This window comes from Osmerus eperlanus, chromosome 5 (assembly GCF_963692335.1).
Source record: "Osmerus eperlanus chromosome 5, fOsmEpe2.1, whole genome shotgun sequence".
Lineage (NCBI taxonomy): Eukaryota > Metazoa > Chordata > Actinopteri > Osmeriformes > Osmeridae > Osmerus > Osmerus eperlanus.
The window spans coordinates 141,905-149,150 of NC_085022.1; the positions used below are offsets into that span (position 1 = coordinate 141,905).

Here is a 7,246-nt window from a genome sequence, read left to right on the forward strand (position 1 = left end):
TGTCCTGTTTGGCGGCCTGTCATCAGGTATTAGCAACAAAAGAAAGTCGGCGAAGTAGAAAACTGTCACTATTTGCGCCCTTTCTTTTTTTTTTACCTGTAGTACTTTGAGATTTAGCTAAATTTAAAGTGCATTACAAATACAATTATTATTATTATATGGCCGTAAATGCTGTGGGTTCGGAGAACCGGACCATGGCAGAAATGAAGAAGAAATGGTCCGATGTAAAACTCGAAATTAAGAAACAAGTGGTGGTGCATCGTAACAGCATGGCAGCAAAGGGTTAGCGTGAAATGCATTTCCTGAGTGATTTTGTTATTCGTTTGACACCATCAAGTTTAACAGAAGTTATTAAGTGGTGGCGGATTTTAATGTGAACCTGGTTTGGGTTTTGGCATTTTGATGTGAACATCCACTTTATTGATGTGAATTGCTCCTCCCAAGGTTTCTTAAATTTTTTCTTCTCCAGTGAGTTTTTCTGGGAGTTTTTACTTGAGGGTTTAGGTTGGTTGACATGCTTGCATGTAAAAAGGGCGATACAAATACATTTTGATTTGATTAATGATCAAACTTTTATTTTTATCTTCTACAGTAACTGTAGTGGAAACGTTATTTTGTTATGTTTTGTGAGTTTCTGCACTTTTCAGTTAGAATTCGCCACGTTACAGAGCCAGACAAGACTTTGCGGATGGTCCGCACATTCTCACGTCTGCTCAACAGTTTCCGTGACGGCCCACACATTCTCACATCAAGTTAATTTTTATACATCCCACCGTGTGCGTGAAAACCAGCGTACGCAAGCTTTTCGTGTGTACTCAACATTTATACAGGAGGCCCCTGGTGTCAAGACCAGATGTCAAAACTTGGTTTCAAAACTTTTTCTGCCCATGTGAAATAATCTATGCTCCCGCAACTTTTGACATAAATCCAACACCATACCTGCTGTCCTCACTATCAACTGTACACTGTGTAAAGTGTATTTCTGAAGTTGTTGTGTGTGTGTGTGGTAGGGGTGGAACGGTACACTGAAGTCACGGTTTGGTTCATACCGTGGTTCAGACATCACGGTTCGGTATGAGTTCGGTACAACGGAGGGAAAAGCAAAACAAACCAGGTTCCTCTACGAGTGAATACGGCGCATTGAAGATGACATACACTGTAAAAAATAACCTTTTTTTTTACCATGAAATGCACTGTATTTTTTACAGATATTTCCTCTTTTTCCATAAAACAATGATATGCCTGCGGATTTACCAATATTTGATGTCAAATAAATGTTACACCCTTAAAATCACAGGCATTTTACCTTAATTTAAGATAACATGAATATGATGTTTATTTAATGACAATTCATTGTAATTGTACAGATTCAAATGTAATTTTACATTACATGGGAGGTAATATTTAACAGATTTTTTCAGGTTAATAATAATGAAGAAATGCATGTGAAATTACAGAAATCGTTGGTCATTGGGTTTTCTTTAAAATTGTGATTTTATGTTTTTTAAACTAATTAGTAGTATTTGTACAGACACAAAAGTAATTTATTATTGGGAATAAACAGCAGAAAGGATGCACCCATGCTTCCCCTGGCAGGACAGAAATATCTATATGGTCCAGTGCCTCTTTAATGACTTCAATGCATGTATTGTCACCAAGCCTGCCTCACGTTTAAAAAAAATAGTCAAGAGTCTAAACTTTATGTAACACCTTTTATTCCATATTACAAAAACATTGGGCCAGTATCAAAAGTGCTGTGTTGAAATTTTTAAAACAGACAATGGTCTGTTAATTACTGTGTTAACAGCTCTAAAACAAAAAAAATGCCAACATAATAGTCAATAGCCAACTGTCTTTCTATGAGTCTGTGACCTTCATGAACTTCAGGGGACTCTGGGGCTCTTGACTTCTGGATCTCTTCTAGACAAACCGATGCTACCATGCACATTATCCTCCTTGGAGATAGAGAACATACATTTATTGAGACATGGTTGAGGTGTATTTGTCTTCACAAGAATGGATGGTGGATACAAGTTCTATTCATCATTGCCCATTAAACAGAACTTTGTTATGTTTTAGTACAATATATAGTTGAGTTGTACTTGTTTACTTAGAGTTGTTTAACTGTAAATGTAAGCACCTATTGTAAGTAAGGAAAGAAACTGTTCTTATGACGTGAGGTTTTGGTCTTGATGGACCGCAGTCTTCTGTGTGTCCAGGGTGGGAGGGGTCGGCCACAATCTTCCTCGCTCGCCTCAGGGTCCTCGAGGTGTGCAGGTCCTTGAGGGTAGGCATATTGCAGCCGATCACCTTCTCAGCAGTGCAGATGATACGCTGCTGCCACTGCCAAGGACAAGAGCAGACTGCAGCGTATCATCCGATGGATGATCTGATCATAACAGATCAGTGATGGAAGAGGTGAGGATGGACTCAATGATGGCTGTGTAGAATGCACCATTGTTGTCTTTGGCAAGTTTAATTTCTTCAGCTGCTGCATGAAGTAAATCCTCTGTTGTGCTTTCTTGGTGAGGGAGCTGATGTTCAGTTCCCACTTGAGGTCCTGGGAGAGGATAGTGCCCAGGAAGCGGAAGGACTCCACAGGGTTTACTGGGGCTGTATTCTTAGTAGTCCACAAACATCTCCACTGTCTTAAGAGCATTAGCTCTTGGTTGTTCTGGCTACACAAGGTCACCAGGTTATTTTAACTACTGATAGTGGTAGGTTATCTTGCTAACACATATCCAAAAATGCACAGTGTCCAAAACACTAAGAACATTATTCTAGTTTTCTAATACTTTACCATTGTGTTGGCCGGTAGGATTTGTAACGCAAATAGGCCTAATGTCAGTTTTCTGGTCATTTCCACAAAATTATGCATAAAGTAACTCTGCGATTGGGGCCACTATAAAATGCATTCTGAGTAAAACCTTTCACATTGGCACCAACCTTTTAGTCCAGCATATGATCTGGACAAGTCATGGGATAAAGCCCCAGTTTATAAAAAAGTAACTTATTTGTTGCACAAATTTACCCTGTAACCAACACAGAAATGTATGATATGACTTGTGCTTGGTTTGGAAAGATGTACATTTTTTCGAACATATAGGGGTACAAATGCAATAAGAAAGATGTCAGTGTGTGACCCATGGTGTGACCAAATTTATGTTGGGAGATGGGATGACTACTGCCTCAGGGCTGTCAAGGAATTTCCTAGGAGATTAGAAACAGTAAGTCTATTGTTATTAATGCTAGTAAACAGAAAACTCTGTGAAATCAACAATGAATTGGACAGTAAAAATATTTATCTCGGAGACAACATTGAATGTTGATTTTTGAATGAGGAAGGTTCACACATGCGCAGTGGTTGTAGCAGTAGCACTTTGCTTCTCCCAACTGTCACTGCCGCACATGGCGCGAAAACCGGAGAAGAATGGAGGTTTCAGCTGCTCCAGAAGTTATAGGATTCAGGAATTATACTGACTGAAGAAGAGACAAAGAGATTCAGAGGTAACGTTAATGTTAAGCTGATATAGTGCGTTATATGTTTTTCACAACCTTTTTTTGTCAAAACGGAATGGACTTTTACCAAACTGAAGGCAAATTGCTAGCTGACGTTAGCATTAGCTATTTAGAGTGACTATTAGCTAGCTCAGGGGTTATAGAGCTCAGCTAGCGTTAGCTATCTAATGTCAGTTAATTAAATCTGCCATTTGCAATCCTAAAATTCGGTTAACGTTATGACCTGCATGACTAATGTGTGGCTTTGTAGACCATCTCTACTATAACGTTATGTTGATTTTATTTTTTTCCTCTTACCTCAGTATAATGTTAGCTGCTAGCTAGCTAGGTCGGTAGGAAATATTTTATGAAAAACGAAGGCACTTGTTCAATGTTAGTGTTGTACATAGTTGATAAAAGAATGTTAATTCATTAGATAATTAATTGTGGAGCTGGCAAAGTGCCGCTGTACAGAGAACTGTCTAAATAGGAGTGTTTTGTTGAGTAATGTTGAGTTAGGGGAATTGTGTAGGCTAACTTAAGTTTGGTTAAGTGAAGCCCTCGTGTGTTTTTCTGTTGCTGCAGATTTACATTTTCTCACACTCTACATTGTCACCTGGAGTCAGCTCTGTAACCGTGGCCCCAAGTTTTTGTGGTGAGTATTACATGAAATTGCAATTGCCATTATTGTTGTGTGGACTGTTTATGTCAAGACCGTTGATGGAGGTTCTTTCTGTCACAGACATTCACTTGCATGTATTTCAAAACACAAAACCTAAGGCGATGAAAAACAATCTGATCTCGGTAATCATGAGTTTTAGCAACGTTTTAACATGGGAGTGAACTAGTGTTGCACAGTAAACCTGTACTAAAAAGAGACACTTACATTGCTTCAGTGTTCCTGTGCATACATGGGAGACTCTGACAGAACGCTATCTCTGTAGCATTCCATCCAGTCCAGAACCCGGGGTCCTGAAGTCTCGACTTTTACGATACTCAAACGATGCGATGTTAATATACCTCTCTGATCTAACGAGTCTGACTAGCTGTCGTGACCTCTCAGGTGGGATTTGGCTACGATGGAGAGATGGTTGTTCTGCTAAGTTCTCCTGTCTCTGCACAGGAACTGCAGTGATCGTTAAGGAGCCTAATGACGAATCATGGTCAGAATTATGTTGTCCCATGCTACACCCCTTCACCAAGTTTCATACAAATCGGGCTGGTAGTTTTTGCTTAATCCTGTTCACAAACAAACCGACATTCAAACACTCACACGGGAGAAATTGCTTGCATGATACTTGTGTTTTTCTGTTGCTGCAGATTTACATTTTCTCACACTACATTGTCACCTGGAGTCAGCTCTGTAACCGTGGGCCCAAGTTTTTGTGGTGAGTACTACATGAAATTGCAATTGCCATTATTGTTGTGTGGACTGTTTATGTCAAGACCGTTGATGGAGGTTCTTTCTGTCACAGACATTCACTTGCATGTATTTCAAAACACAAAACCTACGGCGATGAAAAACAATCTGATCTCGGTAATCATGAGTTTTAGCAACTTTTTTATAGTAGGAGTGAACTAGTGTTGCACAGTAAACCTGTACTAAAAAGAGACACTTACATTGCTTCAGTGTTCCTGTGCATACATAGGAGACTGACAGAACGCCATCTCTGTAGGATTCCATCCAGTCCAGACCCGGGGTCCTGAAGTCTCGACTTTTACGATACTCAAACGATGCGATGTTAATATACCTCTCTGATCTAACGAGTCTGGCTAACTGTCGTGACCTCTCAGGTGGGCTATGGCTGCGATGGAGAGGTGGAGAGATGGTTGTTCTGCTCGGTTCTCCTGTCTCTGCACAGGAACTGCAGCTCTTTTGCACTGATCGTTAAGGAGCCTAATGACGAATCATGGTCAGAATTATGTTGTCCCATGCTACACCCCTTCACCAAGTTTCATACAAATCGGGCTGGTAGTTTTTCGTAATCCTGTTCACACACATACAGACCGACATTCAAACACAGAAGGAAGACTGCCAATGGAAACTAGCCTTTTGGATATAATTGGGTGCATTTACATTTTAATGTTCATGAATGTACACTGTCCCTCTTGATCAAATAAATTGAATTGAAAAAATTGAAGAGAAAACATTACCTTTCATCCTGCAGCGGCTTTGCCTGGGTCGGAGGTCATAAACAGTGGGGCATCGGATCTATTTACGTTTTTTTTTTTTTACTATTTTCGGATATGGTTTGTCCTTAATGGAAGGTAGAAATTATTAACCGGTTGTTTTCAAGCCAAGTGAAAAGATGCTGAACATATCATTAAAGAATTGTATCTTTTCTTTTGACCAGGAAATGGCTGAGACCGATTTCCTCAGTGCCATGGAGAGAACGACAGTGGGGATCTATGTTGTGAAAGACACTGCCAGCAGTGAACCCTCTGATGTCAGGATAGTCCTCGAAGGTGTGATGGTGCTTCAAGATCTTGAGAATGTAGCACTTGCTTCTGCAATGTTGTTTGGGCTCTTATGCCTTGAACATGCAGCACCCTACAAAGCTCCGCTACACCTTTGAGGCATTTCAAAAGATCATCATGGAGCCTCAGCATCAGACACTTAATAATATGAGCCTGTCAGCTGCAAAAACAGAACTTTTAGTGACACTAACTGACCATGCACAGTTGCCCTATATAACGTTGCAGCCCGGTTCACAGCAATCTTGCTCAATGCTGGACCAATTTTCATGAATTAACCACTAGATAGCCTAAATTTATATTGATTGGCTGTAAATGTAGCTGTTTTTTAAGTATGCTTGTTTTTCCACTGTCCAATTAACATTTTTATATCTATAATTTCTTTAAATTGACTGATTAATACTGTAAATGTGCTGACATTCCTTTTTGATTAAAAGTACATATTCAGTATTTATACATTGTTGTAGTTTTTTTTTAGTTGGCACAACCACAATTCTACAGGGAATCACTGTTGGTACACAGGGCATTTTCATAAATTAACTACTAGAAAGCCTACATTTACATTGATTGGCCGTAAATGTAGCTATCTTTATGTACTAAGCTTGTTTTTCCACTGTCCAATGAACATTTTTATATCTATAAATTCTTTAAATTGACTGAGTAATACCGTAAATTTACAGACATTTGTCTTGGGGTTTATGTATTTCTTGCGTTTTTATACATTTTTTCTTAGTCATTATACAAAAAAAAAATAAAAATCATAAGAAATTACTGTAAATAGACAGGAATGTTTCATGTAGCAACAAACAAATGCCCTAAAATTACGGAGATTAACCTTAAAGTTAGTTGTTTTTAAATGTATTTTAACATAGTATTTTTGTTTTTCTGCGGTTTAATTAACATTTAAGAACAGTACTAAACTGTAATTTAATTCATTTTGGGTGTAGACCATGCACTGTATTTTTACAGCTTATTACATGTAATTTTGTGGTATGATTATTTACTGTAATTTTACAGAATCGGTCTGGAAACTTTGCTGCCAGTGCTTTCTCTGTTTTTTTACGTGATTTTTTTTTACAGTGTATAAGTTCCGATTGCATCAGTAATTTTTTGGCCCTATTTGTATGTGTATCTAATGGCTGGTTAAGCACTGTAGGGAGAAGTTGAACTTTTTTTTTGTCTCGTTCCAGTGATTGGCACACCTGGATGATGGCGTCGGATATTTTTAGTCATTTAGCACACGCCAGATGGGTTATATGCGTTAGCATGTTAG

The 7,246-nt window shown here is 38.8% G+C and overlaps 1 long non-coding RNA gene across 1 annotated transcript; it reads left to right on the forward strand.

Moving 5' to 3' along the window:
* Positions 1–3,326: 3,326 nt before the first annotated feature.
* On the forward strand, positions 3,327–6,423 carry LOC134021737 (uncharacterized). Its single transcript, XR_009930550.1, has 4 exons — positions 3,327–3,507; positions 4,084–4,153; positions 4,819–4,886; positions 5,853–6,423. It is a non-coding gene; the product is annotated as an uncharacterized LOC134021737 (long non-coding RNA).
* The last annotated feature ends 823 nt before the right edge of the window (positions 6,424–7,246 follow it).